A 17,703-nucleotide genomic window follows, 5' to 3' on the forward strand; every position below is an offset into this window, starting at 1 on the left:
CACCACACTTATCTCCCTGAAGAAACAACTGTTGAACAACAGCTGAAATTTTGGCCTCAGGAGAACTTTTTAGAGGGCATAAGACCCATTTCCCAAAAAGAACCAGTGATGGCTTGAGGTCTCAGCTTGAAATGCTTCTTTTCACATCAAACAGTCAATTCTGTCTCCCTGTGCATATTAAAAGAATATAAATATAGGTGAAATCTGAAAGATCTAGCAATGGGATTGTTGCCTTTTCACAAATTCTGCCCTCCAACTTTATATACCAATTTTTACTATCCACTCTTAGATATTGGCTGCCTCCTAAGAAATTAAGTTCTCATGGCTGTGGCAAAACTGGTCGTAAAGAAAGATGGGAATGAGTTCAGATGCCACATGCTGTACGCCTTGGAATTTGCCTTCCTCCTCTGCAATACATCTGTCTCCACTAGTGAGTTTGGGATTGTCAGTTCAGATCAGTGTTTTGCTTTGCAGTGGGATCAAATACAAACACACATGGCTTTAAATCACCTTTGAGTTCCCTGAAACCTGGGGCACTTCAAGAAACAGTTGTACCTCAGCCCCCTAAAATAACTTTTATGGATGTAGGAAAGAATAGTAAAACATATTTGATTTTAGCTTTCTGTTTCCCTGCCAGTGCATACATTTGTCAGGTTTGTCTTTAAGGGCAGATACGTTTTTACAATATAGGCACAAAGATCAATGCAAATTTTTTTAGATAATTGGAAATTTGCAAAATAATTAATTTCAATTTTCATCAACAGCAATGAAAGCCTGATTCAATTGCTGATGAAACCTTTGTGCTTCATCTTTTTAAGGGACAATAGTTGAACAGGTGTCTGCTGCTGAAGGTAATGATACTTTGTAAGAGGATAAGCATTCACTCTTTTATATATCGTTTCTTCCTTCAGTTACCTTAAACTGAAAAAATGAGTACTTCATAGAAATGTTAAAAGGCAGAAAAATTTAATGTGTATTCATGTTAACTTCTGTTTCCATAGCTTTACAAAACCAGCCTCCACACCTGCAATAAAACTGACAAAAAAGGGTAACCTTGAAGAGCCAGAAAGTTTTGTAATGTTATTTCAGAAACATCCAGCAAACAGTTCACAAGAGGGAATAAAGAAGGTGCTGTATGAGAAAACTAGGGAACATCCAGGAGAGCACAAGGGATAATGTGTATAATGTCACCAATTACAGACTCTTCATACTTCACAACTAAAGGCCATGAAGAATTGTACCAGGTTTATAGAACCAGTCTTCTTGCAAGGAGGACCAGAGACTGCTTGGGACCTCTAATAATGCTGCCCAGTTGTGAATATGTTACCTACAAGGGTCTGAGGACCCGAGTTTCTCACGTGAAATTTGGTAGGAAAAGGTTTAATGGTCTGAGAGCAGCTGTATCTGGGATTTATCAGTGTACAGTGCTCAGGTTACAAAGAAATAGGAGGCAGCTCTTAAACTGCTTTCCATGCCCTTCCTTCCATCCATGGCCACGTTGAAAGGTGAAACTTCACAGTACCCCTGCAAAGAACATTGCAGGTTGTCTTTAGTAATTGCATGATAGGGAACATCACAGAAATAAGTGGCAATAATTATACATTTCCTTTTTTGTCTTTCAAAGGTCAGAGTTAAAGTCACAGAAAGAAAGTTTCTTGGTATCACAGGAGAGAGAGAGAAGAGCCACTTTTGCATCTTGAGAAAATACTCAGTCTGTCTCTCTCTATACGTAACTATATGTGTGTTTGTGTATCTCATAAATTACACACACAATTTGCCTTGGAATGCAAAATCATCTAATTTCCAAGATGATCTGACTGTGATTTAGGACAGTGAAATACTGGAGAACTATATATAATCAGCAATTCTGGCTAGTATGTGAATGGTTTTTCCTTTAATTGTTCCTTTTAATACAGGTAAACATTAAAATTAAATCATGTAGTCCTGGGACTATATGAGGTGCAAGTTGAAGGTTCCAGACTAAAAGTGACTTTACTTCAGTATGAAATGGCTTACAGAAGCAGTGGCAAAATGGATACTGTGCCATAGACATAAAGCAGTATTTTACATCTGCATGTCTTTATGTGGGGCACAGCTAGAGAAAAAACCACTATGAGGTAGAGCAAAAACTGTTGCTGGTTTATCTGAGAAATTTGAACCATCTGCTCCAGACCTTCATTGTGAGTGGTCTGTGGTGGAAGGTCAAGGAGACTGAACCAGCTCTGACACTTCAGGTACCCCCGCTGCTGCTTTGCATGTCCCTGCACTTACTTCTGTCTCCTCATTCACCTTCTAAGGAATTTCAAGTTCCTATCACTGATCTCTGATCTGCAAACAGAAAGTATGAACGCACCTGAAGCAGGCTGCACTGTATTACAAACAGAAGACAGTTTAATCTAGAAAAGATCACTATACCCTATTAAGTAAAAGTTAACATTAATTATTTAACCAAAACAACAAAAAAGAAATTGAATATTTCAGTAGCTGTTCTATATGTTGATAGCAATACATGCATAAATACCTAATTTGACACTATACTTCACTCTTCTTTGTATGCTATTAATGTGACATGTAGCAATTTAACATTTATCACAGCTTTTAAATTTAAACTCCTGTTAAATAAACTTGTAAAGAAACTGTGATGATATGAGTTTTCAAAATTCTCTGACACAAGAGATATCAAAAAGACATTTCAACATCTACCTTCTATTGTGAGTTGCTGTTAAAACCTATGATTTCAACAACAAAAAAATCTATTAAGAAGGAGTCAGATTATTTCAAATATACATTTTGAGAAGACATTAATTTTTTCAAGTTTCTGAAGTAACATTATTGTTAGAATTTTTAATACCAGTAATATGTCTGAATTCTACTATTCCTCAGGCTGAAATTTTGTGCAGAACTCACAAATGTCTTGATGACAGAAATTGTATGTTAGATGGAAAAGAGAATCACATTGCAGGAGTCATGGGAGGTCCAAAGTTTTCATTTGCATTCAGGATTTTCAGGCAGATTTTCATAAAATATTTGCAGAACTTACATCTGTACATTGCCTATCCCCAAATCTCTAACAAGTCAAACAGTATGAGGTGTTTGAACTTGGGATTTTGTTCCTATCCTGTTAAAAATTAAAAGATTTCAACAATACCTTTTCTTGTTCTTTGTACTAGTGACTGGGCTAATAGTCAAACATTAAGATCTACAGGGAAGGATAACCTTTGCACACTAGAAGCACACAGCATGGGCTTGACAGTTTATTATACTGTCACTGGGAGAATTTCAGGAGTATAAACTTCATTCGTCTTCTAGACAAGCTCTTCTAAGATAATTATAATTGTAAAAATTATAGCGTTCCATAAAACATCATTACTGTTATATCTCTAATATTGTACAATTTTTTTTTTAACGTGTTACAAACACGAATCTAGACGAAATGCATTTGTTTATTAGCTTTTTGACATGAATTGACTCAAGGTCAGAGAGGTTTGGCAGCAAATGGGATTTAAACTGCTACCAGGAGCAGCTCAAAGAAGATAAAATCAAACAGTTCTCAAGGTCAGCACTAACTAACTCTGGGCGATCCTTGGGAAATTAAGCAAAGGAGGGCAAGAAAATTAAGCTCCCCCTCAGAGGAATAATTGTAGCCTTTGGCTCCAAAGGAGGTTTTCTGTCTTTTGAATGCACTGATATTGAGCCTGCCATTTCATCAAACTGTGTCTGCCACTACAATGTCATTTGCCTCCCATTCATTCCCAAATTCATATGTTTGCTGTGGGGTTTGATGGAGATGAAAGTCTGCAGTGTTCTTCAGATAGTATTCAGTGGACATGCTAGTGTTAATGTAGACTCTAGTAACTAAAACTTTGATCACAATAATATTTTCTAAGTGTATCTAATTACTTTAGAATACTGTCTTTGCTCCTTTGTCTCTTGATTAAGTTTTCCATTGAGATGTTAAAAAATTAGGACAACTTAGAGTTCTACTGAAAGATTATTTTATTTTCCAGTGTAAAGAGGGTTTCTGGTTTTTTCCACTTCCAGTGTTTAACTTGCATAAAATATAATCTTCCAGCTTAATGTTTTGTTGAGATATTGCACAGTCACCTGTTACCTAAAGCAAGAGTCTGTAGTTTCACAGTCACCAAGTCTTATTTCAAGATCCCTTTCCCTTGCTGTCCTCTTCCATTATAGGTGGACGTGGAGTGCAAGTGAAGTGTGTGGTACCCCACTTCCCAGCTCTGTTTTAATGGAAGCTGAGGTCCAGCACAACCACCATAAATCAGAATATTCCTCTGCGTGGCATAAGAGTGGCACACTGACAGGACACACTGGATCCTCAGTGAGTGGCAGGTAATTCATGTAGAAAAGAGCAATTTTGTCAAACTTGTCCACATAAGCCTTTTCAGTTTCCGCTGTGTTAAACCTCTCAAGAGGATGGATACCGCTCTTATCTGTCACAGAGCCAGAGACCAGCACTGACAACCGTGCTCTGACAGTGTCATTGATCAAGAGGTGACAGTGGTCAAGAAGACATCAAAGAAGGGAGAAAAAACCCTCTTCAACATAATTTTTAGCATTCATCCCTTGCAGGGAAAATTGTGGATTTTGAATCTCTGAGATGTCTCAGTGAAAGGTTCTTTTCATTTTCTTAGAAGACTGAGAGCGTTGTGTGGTTTGTGTACACAAGTACATGTGAGGACTGAAGAAAATAGGGATCTAGTCTTGTGTGGCTGTGATTCTGCACTCTTGTATGGCTTAAAACTCTGAATTCAGGTGAATCATAGAACTTTTTTGGTATTAATATTGTTGTGCATTTCAGGGTCAGGCAGTGCCGGCAAAAAGAGGATCAAGCGTGAAGGTAAATTCCTACATTTCTAAAATACAAGGACTCTGTTTATCTTTTAAGGGAGATGGTTTGCTGCCTCTGCTGACTGACATTAACATGCTGTGTTGCCCCTTTCTGGTTCATTCTTTCACATTTTGTTGCTTTCTATTTTCTAAAGGAAACTGAAAGAAATTAAGAGTAAGTGTTCTATCCTATGCTATTCTGTTCTTTTATTGCTGGGAGCCATACTGGCAACTGTGCTATTGCTCCAGTTATCTCTGAGTGGCTGCAGCATCATCTGCCTGGCATCATTTAAGGAAGGTTGCACAAGGTTGTTAATTACCCCTTAAACAAAGCTTTTTGTGGCTCCAGATGCGTATAGAGAGCACTGGGGAAACTGTTGGGTAGGAAGATGAAGGCAGATTGTGGTTCTTAAAAGTTTTATTCAATACAGGACAAGATTCTGATTAACTGCTCTTTTTACTGTACCTTTTAGAGGGCTGAGAGAGAAAGGGAACCTGTGATTTATATGGCTGGAATAGAAGAATTCATGTTGCTTCCTTTTTAAGGGACAGAAGAAGTAAAATTCTTTTCTATTTCTCTTCTAATTTAAGAGAAAATAGTGAACAATAAAAATATTAAAATGTTGTTTCCTGTTCATTTTTATTTCTTTCCCCCACCTTAAGTATTTCAGAAATTCCAGAATTGCAGATTGAAATGGGCTGTGAAGAGTAAGCTATCAGAGGTATCACACCTTGAGTCCATATGACGAACTTCAAGCACAGTGGATTAAAATAAAATACTAATTTTAACAAAGTTCTATGTGTCTTTAGTATGAAATGTTGCTGAAAGAAGCACCTAACAGCAACTGTAAGAGATGGCAGGGGTACAAAGTGCTCTGTTTCTTCTGACTTGCTTTATGGGCTTTGTAGTTTCTCGTCTGTTAAATACGGGTCAAAGCTCCATGGAGGATGCCAAAAGCACTCTGCTTGATAGCAGCCTTGCTGCTTTTCACTCCTTCAGAGTGTCTGAATGTTTCTGTTACAGTTCAGAAAAACATATACCAAAGCTCCAGTTCATTTTGCTTCAGAATAAGCCTGTTCTTCCCCTTTATCTGCCACCTGAGTCTAATTGTTCTCTACTTATGACATTGCATTGAATTCTGACTGGCAGGTTGTGTTGTGACATTCTTAGGGTAATGGTTGCTGTTTTGTGAGTATCAAGCATGCTTAGTTTGCTGTGGAAACAGAAAATAAGTGCAGTGCACAGAGAGGTGCCCACAGGTCTGCTCTAAGATGCAGTCAAAAAGAAGAAAACACAGTAGATCAAGAGCTGACAATTCCGAGCAAAGCACTTGCTTTAAGCAGGTCAGCAACCCCACAGATGTTGGATCAGAACTTCTGAAAGTTTCACAGGTAAATTTGTCTTACAGAAACACTCAATCTAACAGAAGGAGTGCATTTAAGCAGAGACAGCTTGGAAAGGGAAAATAAGAACGCAAAGGAAACAGGCTGCAGTCAGGCTGGTACAGCAGCTTCAGATTAAGGAATTTAACTCTCGTGGAAACATTCAAAGATGGGAGAGTGAAACCTTCTCAAGACAACAGGCAGGGGAGAAGTAGCATTTTGAACAAACTGAGCTGTCAACAGAAAGCCTCAATTGTAACCAGAAAGGGAGAATTGAAGGGGCAGTAACAAAAGCAAAATTCTTTACTTTTGCAAGAACAATGTCGTCACATTCACTGGAGTTCTGGTAAACAGAAATATTTAAGACAAACTGAGACATCTTCAATCAATTTTAACCCCTCTCTTACACAAACACACTCACCACTGAAGCCACAGATGTCAACATAATTAGTCACATATTTCTCTCCTGTATTAAAAAACAAAACAAAAAGATGTTATGGGTGTGGAATTGCTTGCATGAAAAACCAGCTGCTCTGTAAAAAGAATAAAAGAACAGGCTGTATATATGGGTTTAAAATAAATAGTGCTGTCTTGTGCATCTGCTTCTTTTAGAGCATCAACATGAGCTGAACAGTCGATGCTGCAAAATTCTCTTAACTGGCAAAGACATTTGCTGGTTAAGTGACTGCCCTTCTCCCAGCCCCACATTTACACTCTCCATTGAGAACAACTCATAATTCTTGCCTGGATCACAGTTTAAATGGGCACAGTGCAAAATGCTCAACAAAACAGTGATGTATCGGGGGCATATAAACTGCCAACAGGGAGCACAGAAATTACTATAAAGAAAGAAAAAACCTATCACACAGGGAATATAATGCATAGATTTACACCTGCTCAACGTGCCTGCCTGCTTTTATTTTCACAACTGGTGGGGTCATTAGAGTCCCTCCTGGCACGTTCCTGCCTGCTCTGAGGGTCACTGGGGTGCCGTGCTGTGAAGCAGGTCCTGGACCCTGACAGGTTTCATATCTATGACAGATGGAGATTATTTTCTCTGTCCTTTCTCATCCCATCAGGGATTTCCTACAAAAGCCCTGACCCTGGAGTCTTCTGTTCCTGCCCCAGGGAGAGGGAGCTGGACTTCACTGCTTTCCCTATCCATTCATTTCCTACTACTGAAAGGAGTAGCCTTCCCTAAGGAAGGCTTCTGTGCAAAGTTCTTTCTCTGAGGTATTGATTTTCCTTGTGTCTGCATAACTAGCCTACAGAGAATGTATTATTTCTTTTTTTTCTGTCACAAAGGGAACATTTTTGTTGTGCTACAGCAAAATATGAGAGGCTACAATTGTCTCTAGAAAGAAAGATTATTCTCTTTTGAGGCATTAAACAAGGGCCAGATCCCCAGCTTGTCACAGGAAAATTGACTGTTGGATTCAGTCTGAAAACTCCAGTATCTCTATTTTAAAGAGGTTTTTCTTGAGCCAGTGAGTACCCACTACCAAACTATTGTGGGACATGCTCTAAACTCACAAATACCCAAACAAATACACACCTCTGACAGCCTCCAGGCCCAAAGAAGTTAGAAAAGATGAATCTCCCATTGCCAAATAGTAGCACTTAATTTGTAATCTGTTGTCAATCCATACATTTTTAGCCATTTGGGCATATTGCCCCTTGCAGGGGGACACACAGGGGTCTGATTTGTTAGGTTTGGGGTTGGGTTTTTTTTTTTTTCAAAGTGGGAACAAAATTAGCAGTCAAAGTACAGATGTCCTGAATTTACTATTTAAGACATAATAAAAGGCATACTGCTGCTAAAAAGCCACCCAGAGATGGCTCTAGAGTAACAGTTTGGAAAATCTGATTAAAGACTCCCTGACTAACTAAAAGGCACTGATTAAAACTAAGAAGATTAAAACAAATTTAGAAATCAGAGCCAGAGTATCTTTGAAGAAGCCTTTTTTTGACAATGGAGCTACCAGGAGTGAGATTACCAAGGACTGAGTGTTGACAAGTGTCATTCCCAAAAGAGACACCTTGGGTATGAAAATCTGGCTGAGGATTCTGGGAGTGGAGAGTGCCACTATTTTTATCCCCACAACCTTGTTTGTTTAATGAATGGAGGTGGAAGCACTGGAAGGAGGAAAAGCCAAGCTGATGAATCCCTTCCTTCTTGGAATCAACAGCAATTGCCCCCACTGACTTCAGCTATACCTGGTTTTCACCCTACGTGGGTAAGTAAACCTGAAGTGAGTTAGGCTCTTCATTTCAACCTTTTTTTTTAACAGCATCCTGCTATTAAATGTTCTATTACAAGTTCAGCCACTTTGAAATTTATCCTTCCACGTTGCTGCATACCAAAGGTAAATATCCCTGAGCTGTACCCTGTTATTTCAACATCCTCATCAACACCTACCGAGGTTTGCTTCCCCTTCTCTGCTGAATCTTCCATCTCACTGGGCAGCAGCTCCAAACTGCCCCTGTGCCCAAATATTAGGCTGTCTCTGGGCCAAGCAGTGGGTGTTCACAACAAAAAGGGTGCAAAGTGCTGATCCCCATCTCTTCTAGCAAAAGGCTGTCAGCTGGGTGCTCCAGGTTGTTCCAATCTACCATTAGGCTGTGAAATGGCTAAAACAGAGACTTCAGTTAGTAGACATATCCTGAATGAATGGGGCATTTCTGGAATGTGCCATGTAGTGCATCCAAGAACCACAGGTAGGACAAGAAAAGCTTAAAAATCTGAGATGGTTTTCTGTTCCTTAGCTGATGATACATTTTGGGCTTGGGGAGACTTTAGAAGCAAATAGAAATAAAGGTCTAGAAACAGGCAGTGAAACTGTCACATGATTGCTAGTGAGGCAATAACTCAGGAGACTCTCAAACAGGGGCACCCACGACCACTTTGAAAACTTTGGCCTGTTTAAGATCTCTACCCAGGACCAGCAGATATGGTCTAAGACCTAGGGAGATTTCTGAAGCAAGAGTAGGAGGCAAGATGAGGTACTTTACATCATCTAACACAGCACCTGCTCCCCTACCGTACAAATTAGGGAATTAATTTTGAAGGAGTAGTTACTTTTGTCAGAATGGCCAATTTGTATTTTACCACGAGGGAGTCAGCTCTGCAGTTGGCTAAATGCATTCCTTTTCATCAGTGGCCAAGAAATAACGTTTTCCACTAATAATATTTCTCTCACCAGATTACCAGCTCTAGAATCTCACCTCATTTCAGAAAAAAAAGTACAGACTCACAGGCTATTTGGTGTCAGAGTATTTCTAAGGTCTTTTGCTTTCACATCACAAATATTACAGTGGGGGAAAAAAAAAAAGGAGCAGTAGTAGAACAATCTGAAAGACCCCAGCAGCAGAGCTGGTAGGTGTAAAGCACCTTCCTCCCAGGGTAATTCATTTGGGTATCTTTCTGACTAAACAACACCTGAAAAATGCACACCAACACCCCTGTGCTCCTGCATGCATTGCACAGCACTGCTAATTAGTTTAGCACCAGGTTTTCTTCTGAGGGAGGAATAGTGGGTGGGAAACTGTAGGCAGAGGAATGTACAGAGGGAAGAAGCCAATCTTAAGATTTGAAAGAATAGAAAAAGAGAAGGAAGAAGAAAAGAATGAGCCAGTAAAGATTTTAAAAAAAAAATTCTGATATTATAAAACTGAAACAAGGAAAAATAATTACTGCTTATGGCAAGGACATTGGCTATGGAGTTACCCCTTTTCTTTGGGATCTGTAAAAGCTTACTCCATGGTAATTTTCTCCTTAATTTCTTTTATGTGAAATGTAGATAAAATGCCACTGACATAGGAAAAGAAATGCTTTTATTGTCAATATTGATTGCTCGGGAGGTCATCTTTAGCTCACTCATTGAGGGGACGTATCATATAACTTGCTATGCACAATTGCCTCACGTAACAACATGATGTGTGGCTTATGAAAACAAATGTCAGCCCCTTGCAACAGAGTGTAAAGTACTACACACACATTTCCAGCTGGACAAACCACTATCAATGCATTAAACAGCTTTTCCAACTGAAATGATGTCTCAGGCAATTGAATTATCACAGCAGGCAGCTGTGAACACTGCCAAGACCAGCACCTCTTCCTGAATCAGGTATGGAAAATGCTGGATTTTCTCGGTTGAGTCTGGGCCTCCTCTTCAGTACCCAGAGGGTTTGGGGACCACTGTTTTACTGGGGCCAATGAAGAATGTTAAACACATCACATGCACCACATACTCCACATCTCTCAAGACTGGGTGATCCATTCATGGAATAAATGTGATTATCGTTTTTTGAAGTGTAAAGAGAAGGATGTAGTTGGATTTAAAGTGAATCAGCAGTTTTGATCAAATTAAAGAATTCAATCTACAAGGGTGAGGATCCTCATCTGGTGCAGTCAACAGGACCAGGAAGGAGTTCACTTGCTTGATTTGTGCAAAAAATCTTGAAGGACATTTTCAGCAAAGTGAGCAGCTTGGCTTAAAATAAAAACCATTTAGTCTGAAGATACATAACAATAGTGACTCTCTTTGTTGAGGTTTTTTGATTTCCAATAATATAACACTTCAATACTTTAGTCCCTTGGCAGCAGTTTTTATTTTCTAATTGGCAATTCAGCCAGTGTGTGCTCGTGTGTGTAGGCTCAGGGCACATATATTACAATAACAATGAATGTTTGAGGTTTTATTCTGTCACTGCCACCCCAGTGGGTGTTTTAAATAAAGAAAGATGCAATTCTTTGTGGTGTAGCTTTCCACAGGACAGTAGATGAGGGTCAGCCTCGTGTACAGAGCTAAAGGACCTGTTTATGTCTTTAAAAAAAGGAAATCACTCATATATTTTGAATATGCATCCATCAGTATAAACCAAACTGTGAGAATTTGGCATATATTCCCAAACACTAATTTTGTTGAGCAGATAATAAGTAAGAACAAAAGTAACTTTAACAGAGGAGGAAACAAAAAGAGGTGTTTTTTTCCTTCAAACCACTGAAATCGTTAACACATTGAAATGCCTAATGATTCATTGAACTCTGACTTGAAAGGCAGAAAGTCTAAGAGATTTAAAGTACTGTTCTTTCTGAGGAGCAATTACTTGTGATCTAATCAGCTATGCATTTAAAAAAAAATGTAGAAGCTATTTTACGTAGGAGAGCAAAATGAGTCACTAAATGAACCTTCACCATAGGGGTAAAAAAAAAAATCCATATTACCATCAAAGTAGTGAACGTGATTCAAAGAAATATGTGATGAGTCTTGACAGTTAAGATTTGAGGGACAGAAAGTCACCTCAGTTCATTCTACAGCCTTCAGCCCAAAGAAGATTTAAGACTTGATTTTACTGTCATATATGATGAGTATCTTGAAGTTTCTTGTCAATAAGAAGATAAACAGAGCAGAAACACAAGTCCTTATGCTGGTCTCTCTGTTTTATCCACCAGTGAAAACAGTACCATCTCTCAGAGCTCTCTGCAGTGGTGATGAATATTCTCTTCAGCTTTCACAGTAGACACCAACTACAATAAAATTCAACTGACAATTAAGTAATGTGACTGGAGAAGAAATCTGATCAAAATAAGTATGCATTATGGATAGGAAGGTAGGAGAATGCATGAGGAATCTGCAGGGACTTTTTTTCTTTTAAGCAAATATTACCTGTAACACCATGTTAGCGTGTTTGCATCTGCTCTTTTATCTAGAGTTACACAGACTTCATGCATACAAATGCCCAGTAAATGTTATATTGGCAAACAAAAACTGACACACTGATTTTTAATGTGGAACCAAAGTTACACACTTTAGATGCCTTTCTCCGTGACTGGAAGCCCAGGAATTGCTTCAGTACAAATAGTACATGAATAATAATGTCTGTATTTAAATATGTAGGAGGCCTGAATGTCAGGTGTTCTGGTATATTACAGCTAAAACTTTTTTAAGGTTTTCAGCTCATTTTTTCAGAATAACCCAACAGCTAAATGTTTATTAATTATTTGAGTTTATAGGATAACGTAATAGCAAGGTTTATGGCTGCATAAAGCAACACTTTTTAAAACTTCCTTCACTGACTAAATTGAAATGTTATGATTCAATAATTTTATCTGGAAGAAAATAAAGTTTTAAGAGCCAACAACCACTAAACTGTCATCCAGTTTTTGTATTGACCATGGTCTGTATTTCAGATAAAAGTTCCACTTCCTTTGAAGGAACTAGAAGGATGATTATACATTCACAGAGCACTTGCAAGCATCTGTCCCAGATCCACATGCACTTGATTCATCTGTGTGCACAAATGGCATGAGTTTGATAACAAATGATCAGAGCTGGTAATTAGCATCGACAGCTCCCTAATTTGCACAGGAAGACAGCACAGTTGTTTAAGCTAAGCAGGTACCTTGTTGCATGCCTTGATCACAGCTGGAATTATTTGTGTCAGTGGGAATCCAGTGTACCTGAAGAAATACTGTAGATTTCTTAATATTCTAGAAATGAAACAAACACAAGAAAATTGTCTTCAATTTTTCCCTTTCAGAATGATTCAAAGGAATTTTTTTACAGTATTATACACAATATCGTCTCAATCATACCAGTAAGTAATAATAGGCACATCTTCTGCCATTCTATTCCTCAAGATGATCATACCCTAAAGGAGCTGTGTTTGCGGAACATGTGTGGGAGGTTGCACAATCCTGGATGTTGTCCACCAACCTTCTCATTCATTAATAAATCTGGAAAGAAATAACAATAAAAAGATGGTGCTCAGATTTCTAGAACTTGGAATGTGTAGCTTAAAATTGTACATAAAATATTGTGCCCCCGCTCACCTTGAGATGCTGCTTTAGAAAGGCAGCAGTGGCCTCCTCCCCGCCGAGGGACCAAAGCAAAGAGGTGTTTGTGGTGATGTACGGAGGGTGTTTGCAAATGACAAAAGCAGACAATTACTTCTCTTACTCACCTGGGGACCCTACACCACCAGGACCTAAAGGCAAGGTGAAAAGTGCTCATTTGCTGATGGATGGGCTGTGTTTTTATCAGGCACTGTGCCTCCGTAGGCTCACTGTTTACTTTCCAAAATGCCTTGGAGACCACAACACTGAGCCTGGGACGTGTGTTCTTACTTTAATAGAGCCTTAAGTGGCACAGAGGAGACAAGTTTTCTAAGATTAAATCCATTGTCTGGAACAATGTCTTTATGTTTCATCTTTAGCCTTTTAGGCTTTCGTGTACTATATGACAGAAAAAAATGTTTCTATTTATTTAAAAGAGTTTTTGTCCTCTTCTGTTTCTTTGCCTCTCTGCTTCCATTTCAATTTCTAAGCAATAGACATGAGCATGAACATCCAGTTATCTTCAAAATATCAAAAAGATTAGAGATTATGCTCATTTTAGCTCCATAACCCTTTTCAGGGCTAGCCAAAAATTTTGATCCAAAGCCAAATTTATTTGGCTATCAGGCTAATTCAGATTCAAGGGTTTTTTAACCATAGCCTAAGCACAAACTACAGTCTGCCTGCTGGACCTGTAAGTTCTCTCCATGACTGTTGTTGCTTACATATTATTATGCCTGATGCACATCTTGAGTTTTCTGTATTTATTACAGAATAGTTCAGTGCAGCAGAAGACAAGCTCAACCTGCAGGGCAGTGACTAAGGGTTTGAGTGTGGGGGTGAATCAGTTTTCTTCTTTTTGATTGCTATGGTTTGTTTGTTGGTTTATTTCTCAGTGCCTTTTGATAAAATTTTGATACAAATTCTATCCTGGATGTACTATTTTCTGACATTAATGGCACTTTTGTCCATCAGAGTGTTCTCACCCACAACACTCTCTAGCTTTCTCTCTTTGATTCTGTCACTTTGCCAAAAAATGCATCAGTACATACTTGAGATATGAAAAGAATTCAGGGGCCCTTGCTGTCTCCATTGGGTTGTTCTGAAATTATATAATGGAGAGAAGAGACTAACTTTCAGAAAGGCACTTAATCTATTACTAAATGTCTCAATTACATTAGCATGTAATTGGGATGTTTATTAATAGAATAATGCATCTATATTGCTGTTAATTCTGATTGTCACTAAAAGGATCGATATAACGATGTAAAATAATTTTTCTATGACTTTCAATTATTAGCACCCTGTGATTCTCACAGTTATTTTTTGCTGCAATTCACCTCTCAAAACACATGTCCAGTGTTCATTGGCCTACATGAGCCTTTCCCAAGGTATACAGTCAGCTGCTGAGATATTTATGGTAGTCCAATACCCTTATAGTAGTGGTTGTTACTATATCTGACACCATGGACTAGAAAAAGGTCTTGCAAATGGAAAGACTGGATCAATTCCACTTCCAGGGACAGACAGACACCCTCCCACAGGAGGCTGAAGTCCTGCAGACCAAACAGATTGGTGTGATAAGAGATTTATTACAGAGGAAACTCTTTCCTGATCCAAGATAACAAATACTATCCTAGTAGAAGTTCAGAGAACTTTTGTTTAGCTAAGGAGCTCAACAGGGGATATTCCTCTATCAACATGTCATTTTTTTTTGCCACAGACTCTGTTTAGACTTCATCACTTCACCAGGAGTCTGATCAGGCTTTGCGCAGCATTATGGGTAAACAACAAAATATCTTTCTCTGGCTTGTTTTTGTTTGTTTCCCTACAAAATAATGGTTTTAGTAGTTCAAAAAGCCTCTCTTGACAAGGTTCCATGCAGATTAACCGTTTAGTGTTTCCTCATCTCATTATAATTTAAGATGTAAGACTTTTTTAAAAGTCTCTATCTTAGAAAATTTCCATCTCTCTTAATATGGTAATGCCATTAAAATGAGTATTTTTATTACCCTAATTCTCAGGTTTTAAAAGGATAAAAGTAATAATGCAATTGAATTATTTAATTCCATAATCATTTTCAGACTGTATAAAAACTTCTGAGGGAAGCTGTTACATGACAGCTGATATCTGCATGTTCATGAGCATTAAGTGAACTATAAATATAGAGGGACTGAAGCTGAAACATCAAGCGTGAATTTCCTCTTTCAACTACTTAGCCCTTGAAGGGCTGTGACAACAATGCAGTAAGGGAGGTTTCGATGTTTTAGCAGTAAACACTGACTCACCTGCTCAGTGCTCTGGATAAATAATCATTAGTGACAAATATAAGCCTGTTTCAGACATAATTCAGAACACCAAAAGTTACATAAAAGTATGAGATATTTTGTCCCTTACCAGTAGCAAAAAATACCACTTGTTCAGTTCATCTCAGTTGTTCTCTGCCATTTGAGGCGAGTCCTCAGGAGAACAAGTCTTGAGGGCTTTGCACCTCTTTCTCATGTCTCTTCCTTGGTTTCAGTGCCCACAGTGAGTCCCTGGTGATTTTCTTACCCTTCAGCACGTCTGTCAGTGCAAGCAGGTGGCAGCTCATAAGGTACAAAATACTTTACTGGGATATCCTTGGATCCCAAGTGGCTCAGCAGAAATGCTCATTGCTTTATGAGAATGAACACTACCCTGTGTCTCTCATACTGACCCGAACAGCAGGAACAGAGTTGCTTTTACAAGACCTGAAGATATTTAGCAGTGGTGATTGGGTAAGGCAGGCAGGTTGTGGACATCAAGTTGTCTATTTAGATAACAATTATAATATCAAAAAGGTGCAGCTTTCAGGTTTGTCAACTGTGGACAAAACCCATTATGTTCTCCATTAATTAGACCTTGCCCAGCTTTTCTGAGCTCTGCCCCAGCAGTGCAAGGACAGAACATTCATTATATTCTCCACAGAAGAGCAAAGTGTTTACACTGTCCTTTTGCTAGCAGCAAAACACTTTTTCCACCAGCTGAATTTATCTGCCCTTTATAATTGCTCAGTCTAATTAACAGTCCTGTATATCACACACTTGCATTACCTCCACCTCCCTACGTGCCCGTTCTTCTGCCCTGATGCAGTTCTTAAACCATTCAATTGTTTCTGAGTTCCCCGAGTCTTCCTGGAGACCGCAGGACTCCAGGACCGTGTGTGTGTTGTGCTCTTCCATGAAGGATAAGGAAGATGCAGGCTGGCTCAGAACTCTGTGGCACAATCTATTTTTAGAGCCCCCTTTTCTGAGTAACTAGTTTTCTCATGGGAAACAAGTCCTTGGGGGAAAAGTCATTTCCACTTCATTTGTTAATCTAAAATATAGTTGCTTTTGGCTTCTTGCTACGGAGCACAGAACTGCTGCATCTAGTTAATTTTGTAGCCTTGCTAAATGACAGTGAGATTTATTTAGAAGGAAACCAAATTTAGTCCCATTAGATCATGGTAACAGTTACATGAAAAACATTAAAAAAACCCCTTGTTTCAGTCATGGAAACACTTGATCCCTGCAACCACCAAATTATATATAGGAAAGTTAATCAAAGTACCTACCCCTGGAACACAAATAAAAGGTATGGCTGCAGGGGAATCCCCACAACACCTGACACGCTAAAAACAGGATAACTTCCCTGAGGAAACTGAAATGTTACATCTAAAGAGTAAGGAAAAGATCACAGTATAAGAGAACATGAATCTATAAACCCTGCTGCAATGGGACCTTAGGGCTGCTGCTGGAAGCTGTAAGTCTCAAATTATGTATGTGTTCCTTGGGTTTGTTATTGTTCTCTTCAGTAACAATGGGCACTCCAGGATCATTACCTTCTTACAACATACATTTGTATTGACTGTGCTGGACTGTGCACACTGCAGAGACTGTGAGTGCAGCTATTTATGCCTTTGTTTAAAATAAGTCTGGAGCTTTCCTGCCTTTGGATATGAGGGTAAGTCGCCCCAGTAAGGCTGGAGATGTGTCTGATGTGATATGTCATGCACTAGCTCCAAAGAAAGACTTGTTTTAAGCAGCTCCAGCATAGTTCTTAAAGAGCCCAACCATCCCTGTCCATCTCCATTCAGAGGGGAGACAGGGGAAACATAGCACCTTGGCATCATCTTTCTGCTGTAGGAGGAGAAAGAAATGAGTCGGGGAAGCCAGGGAGCCAAAGCTACCAAAGAAAAGACCATAATAATCATGTTCCACAAATGAAAATTTGTCTTTTCTCTCATTCCTGGGAATTACAGATTTTATACAATATCTATTCTATTCTATATTTCAGTGTATCTATTATTTTCAATATATCTATCATATTATATATATCTATTATATCCTACACTTTTGTTATATTATATTCCTATAGGAATATTCCTATATAGGAATATTGCTATACTCAGTGACTGTGTAATTTCTCAAGTTAGTTCAGGTTCCACATTTTCTCCAAGTATATTCCGACTGAATAGGCATTGCTAGGGATATAGCATCAGTATTTAAACAGTAGTATAGCCCAAGGGATAGGTTAAAGAAAGGCCAGCCTACTGCTAATTCAAGCTTGAGACACAAAATTCACAATGGGAATACTTTATGTGAGTTTAGGAAGGAAAATTCACTTGCTGT

The 17,703-nt window shown here is 38.7% G+C and overlaps 1 long non-coding RNA gene across 1 annotated transcript in view; it reads right to left on the bottom strand.

Moving 5' to 3' along the window:
* Nucleotides 1-5,506: 5,506 nt before the first annotated feature.
* Nucleotides 5,507-17,703, bottom strand: part of LOC126638473 (uncharacterized) — a 78,062-nt gene continuing 65,865 nt past the window's right edge. The window contains exons 2-5 of the long non-coding RNA XR_007628616.1: nucleotides 12,830-12,970; nucleotides 12,637-12,724; nucleotides 8,651-8,862; nucleotides 5,507-6,697 (exon numbers count right to left, since the gene is read on the bottom strand). This is a non-coding gene — a long non-coding RNA (uncharacterized LOC126638473). The remainder of the gene's footprint in view (nucleotides 6,698-8,650; nucleotides 8,863-12,636; nucleotides 12,725-12,829; nucleotides 12,971-17,703) is intronic.

Source organism: Myiozetetes cayanensis, unplaced genomic scaffold (genome assembly GCF_022539395.1).
Source record: "Myiozetetes cayanensis isolate MyiCay16 unplaced genomic scaffold, myiCay2020 scf17, whole genome shotgun sequence".
Taxonomy (NCBI): domain Eukaryota; kingdom Metazoa; phylum Chordata; class Aves; order Passeriformes; family Tyrannidae; genus Myiozetetes; species Myiozetetes cayanensis.